Source organism: Trichechus manatus, unplaced genomic scaffold (genome assembly GCF_000243295.1).
Source record: "Trichechus manatus latirostris isolate Lorelei unplaced genomic scaffold, TriManLat1.0 scaffold00156, whole genome shotgun sequence".
Lineage (NCBI taxonomy): Eukaryota > Metazoa > Chordata > Mammalia > Sirenia > Trichechidae > Trichechus > Trichechus manatus.
This window is the reverse complement of record NW_004444092.1, coordinates 1,411,057-1,421,027: the sequence shown is the minus strand read 5'-3', so window position 1 is coordinate 1,421,027 and position 9,971 is coordinate 1,411,057. Positions and strand designations below refer to the sequence as shown.

The following is a 9,971-nucleotide window of genomic DNA, read 5'->3' as shown; positions in this document are numbered from 1 at the left end:
GAGCTGAGGGCTGTGGGGACCATGGTCTCTGGGAATATGTAGCTCAACTGGCATAACACAGTTTATAAAGAAAATGCTCTACATTCTACTTTGGTGAGTGGCATCTGGGGTCTTAAAAGCTTGTAAGCAGCCATCTAATATACTCTACTGGTCTCATCCCTTTGGAAGCAAGAAAGAATGAAGAAAACTAAAGACACAAGGGAAAGATTAGTCCAAGGGACTAATGGGCCACAACTACCATAGCTCCAGCAGACTGAGTCCAGCACAACTAGATGGTGCCCGGCTACCACCACTGACTGCTCTAACAGGGATCACAGTCCAGTCCCAGACAGAGCTGGAGAAAAATGTAGAACAAAATTATAACTCACAAAAAAAGACCAGACTTACTGGCCTGACAAAGACTGAAGAAACCCTGAGAATGTGGCCCCCCGACACCCCTTTAGCTCAGTAACGAAGTCACTCCTGAGGTTCACCCTTCAGCCAAAGATTAGACAGGCCCACAACACAAAATGAGACTAAAGGGGCACATCAGCCCAGGGGCAAGGACTAAAAGGCAGGAGGGGACAGGAAAGCTGGTGACTGGGAACCCAAGGTCGAAAAGGGAGAGTGTTGATGTGTCACAGGGTTGGTAACAAATGTCACAAAACAATATGTGTACTAATTGTTTAATGAGAAGCTACTTTTTGTTCTGTAAACCTTCATCTAAAGTACAATTTAAAAAAAAGTTAGATTGAAAAAATAGAAGTGTCCAGTATACAGAGTGTGCCTGTGTGTATGGTGGCAGGGGAAGACAAAGGAGGGAAGAAGGTTATTTGAGAGGGAAGGTTGAGGGAAGTACGTTAGAGCCAGCTTGTGAAGGACCTGGAGGGCCATACTAAGTTTGGATTTGTCAGTTGGCCAAGTGGGGCCACAGAAAGTTATTACCAAGGAGAATGACATGATCAGCTTTATGTTACAGAATTAGGACTGGCATTAGCATGGTGGATGGCATAGAGACCAGGTGGAAGCCAAGTGCAATCTTCTAAATTGAGGAGATTCCAGTTTGGTTAGTAGCAGTGGGGATCAGAGGAGGGAACTGATTCCAGAGAGGCTTTGGAAGTAGAATCGTTAGAAACTAGACACCTCTTGAATGTGGGAAGGGAATAATGATAGTAGCCAAGGATAAACCTCTAGTTTAGGAAGCAGAATAGGACATGACAAAAATGTGCTTAAATTTTCTTATTATTTTTTGGGACCTATGTAAATACACGGAAATCCTGGTGGCGTAATGGTTAACAGCTATGGCTACTAACCAAAAGGTTGGCAGTTTGAATCCACCAATCACTCCCTGGAAACTCTATGGGGCAGTTCTACTCTGTCCTATAGCGTCACTATGAGTTAGAAGCGACTCGACGGCAAAGGGTTTGTTTTCGGTAGTACGTAAATACACTTGTTTATTTTGCACAAAATAACCTAACATCTTTCAGGATATAAATATGCCATGACCATTCTATTTGCTTAAATTTAAATACTTGTAATCAAAAAGTCTAACTAAACAACAGAAATAATATAAAAGATGTGATGGTGTATCAAATAGGAAAGGTACAAATTAAGAGACTACTATATAATAGCCTGGCCCATCCATTTATAAATATAAAATTATGCTAAACAATTTTTCCCACAAAGACTTTATCCATTGAAAACAAATTACAGAAAGAAGAAAAAAAAAAAGTCCTAAGAAAGGGTAGGTTATCTAACCACATTATAACCAAGGGCAATTTCAAAGTGAAATAGACAAGGTACCCTATCAGCTCCCAGCAGACAGGGACAGGCAGTGAGGGAATCCTAGATTAGAGTGTTGGAGGGGGCTGGACTTCTGAGGTCACCTGGACTTTGGTACCTTGGGTTGGAGGGAAGCAGCTACAGGGTGTGATCAATCTTAGAGGAAGAAGCCAGTGGTGGCCTATCATACCTAGAGAGTCTGTCCAACTCTGATAACCCAGAATAACTAACACCTTTTCTCTGGCCCACTTTGTGAGGGTAATCCAAGGCAGAGGCCACCCTCCCAAACAGACTCCCCGCAGGAATTTCTTTAGCACATATGTTCTGTTGTACCTTCATTTTTCCCCCTAAGAAATTAAGGAATAAATGGTAGTTATAAAAATATTTACCATTATCTGAGAGCTTGCTGTGTGCCATGCCCTGTGTCAGGTACTTCCCACACATCATGCCATTTAATCCTTGCTGCCACCCTGTGAAGGGAGTGGCTTCTTCCTCTCCATTCTGCAGAGGAGCTTAGCATGTTTAGTGGGTTAGGTAGCTTGTTCGGCATTATGCCCTGAGTAAATGATCTGCTTTGTTATTTAGGAACCATTCTACTCTGATGACCATGGGTGCTGTGTTCCCTAAGAGGAAGTTTGGAGATTGGGCTCTGGAATTGAACTGTCTGGGATTACAGTCAAGTTCTTAACCCCCAGAGCCTTGATGTTTCTTCAGCTGTAAAATGGGATGGACTCTGTTTTGCCTACAAAGTGAAGACGTGAACTGTGGCAAAGTCAGGCAGCATGAGAGGCAGTGCTGTGTGGTGGTTAACAGCAGGGGTGCTGGGGCCCATCTGCCAGCTTCTGATGCAAGCTGTGGGCCTTGGGCAAGTTCCTTACCCTCCACACGTGTTTCCTCATTTGCCAAGTGGGGAAAATAACTCTACCCACTTGATAGAGTTGTTAGGAGGATTAAACGAGCTCGTACTAGTAAAGAGCTTGGAACAATGCAAGGCACAGAGACAGTACTACGTAAGCGCTTGTTAAATAAAAATTAAAAAAAAAACAAACAAACTATTGTTGGTATCGTGCTACAATACAGGCTTTGAAGTTTTCAGTCAGATAGCTAAGTAGTATGAATGAACACCACTTCCCAATCTCTATTTCAGCACAAATCTAGCTCTCTGCACAGGTCTGTTCCATGCCTGAACCTCATGTTTACTTTGGAAAAAGCTTCCCAATGATTTCAGTGAATCTGACATACGTTCTCTAACTACTGACCTACGGTAAAAAAAACCATTGCCGTCAAATTGATTCCGACTCATAGTGACCCTATAAACAGTAGAGTAAGTGTCCAATAAATATGTACATATTGAATTAAAGTCTAAATTATTTATTTGTCTTTTTTGTTGAGGGGAGGGTGAGGGAACAAGTAGAAGAGTTGTTTTTATTCCACATTTGGTGCTCATTATCTCCACATTCCCCAGTATCCTTAAGGTCCTAGATGTAGAGGTGGCCTGTTTCCTCTGGATTTTGGTTGTGTGGAGAGTACAAAAAATGTACTAGAGTATGAATAAGGGAGAAGTATTCTAATTATTTATTTCCTACTAGTCCCATATATCCCCATTCTCTTCTTTCTTTCAAGCATGAAACACCATCAATTAAAGGAGAACTTTAAGGGGTAAAAGCTCCATTCTATTCTAAATTTCAGATTTAAGCATCACATAAATCTTTGTATTTGTTATGAACTTGTTTTGGGGACTTGGGTATAATCCATAGGGGAGATAAAGAAGGATGCCAACTTCTTAATACAAAGCTTCTTCACCTCAAAGTGCACTAGAGGTGCCTATAAAGCAGGGGTCAGCAAACTTTCTCTGTAATGAAGCTGAGAGTAAATATTTTTGCCCTTGCAGGCCATATGGTTTCTGTTGTAACTACTCAACTCTGCCAAGCAGACACAGACAGTAAGTAAATGAATGTGTGTGGCTGTGTTCTAATAAAACTTTATTTACAAAAATAGTGGCTGGCATGTGGGCCATAGTTTGATGACCCCTGCAAAAGTATTAAATCTAAATAAGAATCAGTTTATAAACACCAAAGACTTCTTCATTCAAGAATTATGAGTAAAATGCTGTTCTTCTCAAGAGTCTAAGATTAGAGCAACATGACTCAGTAAAACCAACACTTACTTGAAGGAAGAAGAAAGCTCTATGCTCGTAAAAGCACATGCTGGCTCTATTTCAGTGTCTATACTTATCTACAGATAAGCTTAATGATTTTAGACAAATGTTATGGCTAGAATAGAGCTTGGAGATCACCTACTACCTATCACTCCTTTAGTGAATGAGAAAATTGTGATAGATTTACTAGACCTATCCAAGCTGTGTAGGCAGAGCTGGGAACAGAGAGTACAGCCATCCCAACTCTGAGGTCCTGCTCTTTCCTCCTCTCTATTTCCAAGCAGGAGCAGCAGCCAGCCAGCCACCAGCTCTGAGAGGGTTATCTGTTCCAGGCACGTTATTCTAAATGGTCTTGGCTTAACTCTGAAACTAATTTTTGCTATTTACCAAGTTGACTGGGGGAAATCAATAAAGACAAACAAAGCCCCCAGGGCCTCATTTCATCAAATTCAGAACTGAAAGCATGGGTGTAATTATTTTCCTTTCTGAGTTGCACCATGTGAAAATGGCATGCTTTTCCTATGGCATTTAGGTACTTTAAAGAAACAGCAGCCCAAGGGTGGGGTTTGGCAGCTAGTTTCAATCTACTTGGGGACCACAAAAAGCAGGCGCCTTAGTTAAACAACCAAATCAAAACAAACAAGCACACACCAAAAACCAGCAAATAAAACGAAGAGTTATGATACAGATACATTCAAGAGACTGTGAGATTGACACAGGAATTTTCATCGCATAAAATAACTCAATCCAGTGCGTAGAATTATAGAACTAGAAGAGACAGAGGAGATAATCTATGTGTCTTTTATGCATGAATTAAGCAAATTCCTGGAAGTGCAAGTTTCATACAACTTATCTGGAAGTCAGGCACTCCTTAAACAGACACTTAATTTTGGTCCACTGTATGGACCCAGACTTGTAATGCTTCACGCTCATTCAACCCAAAGAGATGGGGTCCCAGTCCTGCCCTTGGTATTGAACCGAAGCAGGATGCAGGTTTAAGCCAGAGAGCTGGATGACCCCAGCAAAAACGAAAGGCCTTCATCACAGAGCAGAGAGGAGATGGTTGATGGTCCTGCATTACTTGGTCTCTCAGGCTCCCATGGGACGTGCCCTCAATTGCTAAAAGAGCCTGACCCCTGACAAAGACCAATGATTTCAGAAGTAATTAATGATACTGTCAAATTAATTAACCCAAGTCTTTGCCCCCAGGAAAAAAAAATTCTAATGTCAATACTGCTGCTTACCAGCCTTGACCAAGCTCTATAGACCCAAATCCTCACTGTCGGGACACAGGGACACTACTGACTGATTGCCCTAATAAGGCCCTACTTATTAAGCCACCAACATGAGTTTTATAAACCTACTCACAGCAAAATATCCTTTGATAATATAACTTTAGTGAATTAACAGCTCTCCAAAACCCAGCAGCAGATCATTGCAAGTATTTTAAACAGATAACAGATAAAAGCCTGAGAATACCAGTGTGTACCATTCACATTCCTACAATACTTTCTAGATATCCTTTTGAATTATGGTGATGAAACACTAGACAAATGCTGTAGGATTTCATTAAGCCATTTAATAAATGGCCCTCATTAAAACGCCAGTTTCCTTGTCCTTGTCTATGAGGACTCTGACTCGTACAAATACCCACATATACACTTCCATAGTATCTCTTTAGATGATTCAGAACTATTTTCTTACACTGAACACAGCTCTTAGTCCATTTAGAATAGTTATCCTCCATTCCATTTCTGACTTTAAAGAAAAACAAGACACATAATTGACCACAGGAGGACTCTCTCAAGGGCACTGGGCTGCAGAAGCTCTTCTGTAAGCTCACAACGTAAGCTGACGTAATCTGCTACAAGAAGCTGACTTCTGTTTTTAAACCGCACCCTTTTACTGTGCCTTCGAAGGGCATATATATCACACATTATAACTTTGCTCTTAAAATACCTTGTGGCGTGGGCTCCCATCCATTTCCCTCCCAGGGTGAATCACACTATCGGGAGGGTCTTCCAATGGCACACAACCACCCAGCCCTGCCCATTTAAATTCATCCAGCACTGCCTATTATTTGGTCTTTAGGAGAATAGCTACAGATGGCCACCCTCTCCAGGTGCCTGGTTCATCACAGTAATTTTGACAAGGAGCAGATGACTAACTAGCAGGGTCCTTCTTGAGGGTCTGGATCAAGTTTTTCACCTCTTTGTATTTCCACCCAGATACAGGCACTTAATAAATGCTTATTAATGTTGCTGCTGAGAGCTCTGTCATCAGGCTTATGTGCTTAAAGAGGCCAGAATGGAAACAGATGATTTGCTTTGTTTAATTTTAAGTTTCCCATTTGTCATGTTGGCCATACTCGCTGTATGCTATTTAACAGGTTTAGCATTTTGCAAACACTATGAAAAAAGCCTTAGTTGGCGGTGAAAGTACACTTGATCTTGCTATTTATTTATTTACACATATTCTGCCTGGAGCCCTGGTGGCAAAGTGGTTAAAAGCTCGGCCGCTAACCAAAAAGGTGGGCAGTTCGAACCTACCAGCTGCTCCTTGGAAACCTTATGGGGCTGTTTTACTCTGTCCTATAGGGCCACTATGAGTTGGAATAGACTCAGTGACAGCGGGTTTGGTTTTTGGTTTATTCTGCTTAATTCTAAAAAGAATGAAGAGCTCTGTAATTAAAGCGGTGCTACTACAAAGTCCGGGAGAGGGCAGAGCACTCAATTTCCCTCTGGTCCACTTCCCTCTTCCTTCCAGTCACCCCATCTCTCCTCTAGGTCTGTACAAAAGTCTCCTAGTGGCTCTCCCAGCCTCAAGACCTGGCCCCTTCAAATCCCTTCTGTCATTAATACCCAAGAGAGCCATGGAAGATTCAAATTTGATCATGTCCCTTCTCCACATCTATTTCCCCTTGCCCTCAGGGAGATGGCCCATCTGGTCTGGACCTGCTACCTTTCCAGCCTGATGGTGCCCCTGTCCCCACACCCACCTTGCTTCCCATGACCTGGTCATATGGACCTCTCAGGTGATTAAAGGTGCCCTGTTTGCTTTCATCTAAAGGCCTTTGTCCAAGTTGCTTCCTCAGCCTGGGCTTTGCTCTGCTGTCTACAACACCTCCACTCAGCCCATTCCTTCTCAGCATTCAAATCTTCCTCCAGAAAGCACCTTCGAGGTGTTCCTGTGGCACCATGTGCTATCTTGGACAACCATTTATCATGCTGCAACATGTTCACTTGCTCTATCCCCAAACTGGAGTCCCTGGGTGGTACAAATGGTTAAGCACTAGCTGAAAGGTTGGCAGTTCGAACTCACTCAGAGGCTCCTAGGGACACAGACCTGGAGATCTGCTTCCAAAAAGGTTACAGCCTTTAAAATCCTATGGAGCACAGTTCTACTCTGCACATATGGGTTCACCATCAGTTGGAATCGACCCAACAGCCACAAACAACAAACCAACCAAAACCAAACTCACTGCCATCAAGTCGATTCCAATTCACAGTGCCCCTATAGGACAGAGTAGAACTGCCCTATAGGGTTTCCAAGGCTGTAATCTTTATGGAAGCAGACCGCCACATGATTCTCCTGCAGAGCAGCTGAAGGGTTCTAACCACCCATTTTTCGGTTAGCAGCTGAGTGCCACCTAACCACTGCACCACCAAGGCTATTTAACTAACAACAACAATCTCCAAATTATAGCAAGAAGTAGGAGGGCAGCCATCATATCTGCTGATTCACTTACTATATTCCTCTGCAGGTTATCTGACATGTAGCTTTGGTTCAACATTATTTGCTAAATGAACGAATAAATGAATGAATACATACTAAAGTTTCCAACCAAGGGGATCACCCTAGTGAGGTATGATTTATAATTTTGTCTCCTCCAAAACGTGTGAATTCAAAGAACAGAATTTATAGCAAAATACTGCTTCAGTTCAGGATTCATCCTGAAACGTGAAGGCGGCAGCTAGCTCTGAGGAGACTGAGATTCCCCTCTCCCACAGCCACTCCTGAGAAGCCACCCACAGCTGGACCGATCTCCTACATGACTCAGAAACACGTTTCAGTAACATGTTCTTGAGAGATAAATGGAGTCTCTGTTTAAAATGGAACTCCACTGGGACAAAACCCTAAAGCTCTCTCAAAGTCAAATTTCATGTTATAAACCCCAAGTGAACAGCGAACTACACAATTTAAATTCATTCCAAAAAAGGGCTGCCAGCCACAAATTATGCTACTTCTTACCTGCAAAACCACACTGTCAATTTCCTAAACAGAATGAGGTCAGCTTCATATCTTGTAAATGCCCTAGAGGTTTGCGAAAACATGGGTCTGACACCTCAGACTCATTGGTTGGAATCTTGCCATGGGATAGATGTGTGAGTGCTAATGCGGGTTCAAGCACTGGCCCAGCCCTGGAGTTAGAGCAGTGGAGAGAATGAAGGAACTCGCCCCTGCCCTCGTGGAGATTCCAGTCTGATCAAATATGCACTTGAAGATGGACTTCTTTAAAAAACATTCTTTTGCTAAACTCTAAGTACATCATGTTCAGCTATTAAATTAAATCCAGCACATATGGGATTGGGGAGTAAGGCATCATTTCAGCTACTTTTGCATGTCAAAGGATTTTTTTTTTAAACCATATTTTCCAAAATCAACAGATTGATGACACTAAAGAGTGGATAATGTTTCAACATTCAAGCCAAATGACGAAGGGCTTGGTTTTTATTACATCCTTATACAGATAGTAACCACTCCCAAAAACAAAACCAAGTAAGCACAGCTTTGCATGAAATTCTCCTGCCTTCATGAGTAATTGTGTGTTTAATTTATTACCTGGCACATAAGAGGTGCTCAATAAGCATTTGTTGAATGAAAAAAATCACAGGAGAGGACATACTATAAAAATGCTTTTGTCAATTTTAGATATGTTCTTCAACTTCCTTTTTTTCCTCTTAGGGAAAAATATGTCTATTTTCTAGGATTCTGATTTTCATTTCCTTGTCTGAGCTTGGGTGGGCAAGTAGCTTAACTTGGGGATCATTTTCCTCACGTGTAAAATAAAGCCTGTGTCTTGGTCACTGTGAGGCTTAAAGGAGACAGTAGATATTAAGTGACTAGACTTATGGCTGGTCCACAATTTTTTTCCTTTTCCTTTTTTTACTCTTTCCATCCCATGCTCCTCCACACCCCAAAGCAAGAGAGTGCCAAAGACAAATCAAATCCTGAATAGAAAATCAGGAATGTTCTGATGTAGCCTAGGTTCACCAACATCTAGCTATTAACCCTTGAAAATTTTTATTTACTCTTTTGGGACCTTGGTTTTTTCACTTATAAAACAAGTGAGTTTCACTAGGTCATCTCTAAGGAACTTTTCCATTCTGATTTTCCACACATTCAGAAGCTTGCCTTACCAAGAAGGTATATGCTGCTAACAGGACTTCTATGATCAGAAATAAAATGGACCTTGATTTCCTTTGAAAGGGAGGGATTCTAAATTACAACCTGAGAGAAAACTTGACTTTTAAAAGAATTTGTAACAATCCATTATCTAGGTCAAGAATGGTGACCATACTCTTAAGCAACAAAAGATCCCCCCTCTCCCCAGCCCCCACATCTCACCCCTAAGGCACCAAGGACACTTGCCATTCAGAGCTTCACAATGATGCACTTGAAAAGAAATCTAGGGATTTTAAGCAGCATCACGAAATACAAATGGATCATATGAAATAAGTAAGATAGTTGATACAATATTACATCAAATCTATCATTTGGCTGATTTCTTTTTCTTTCACACCCTGAAATATACCCAGTCAACCAAACAAAGAACTACCAAGACTGTACACAACAAAAATTGCTACATTTTCTTAAATACCTGATGTACGACTGCCACCTAGTGGTGGGATGTATCCTTGTATATAAGAAAGTCTGTGATAAAATATTCAAAAAGCTAAATTTACACAAGATAATTAGCTTAAAAGAAAAAAACAAAAAATAACTGGAGATGGTTCCTCAGCTTCTCCCATTTACTCCAGGGAAGTTTGAG

General features: G+C 41.5%; 1 protein-coding gene across 10 annotated transcripts in view; it reads right to left on the bottom strand.

The window, feature by feature from the left end:
- ICA1 (islet cell autoantigen 1) overlaps window positions 1-9,971 on the bottom strand; it is a 146,845-nt gene that overhangs the window by 90,497 nt on the left and 46,377 nt on the right. The window lies entirely within an intron of this gene.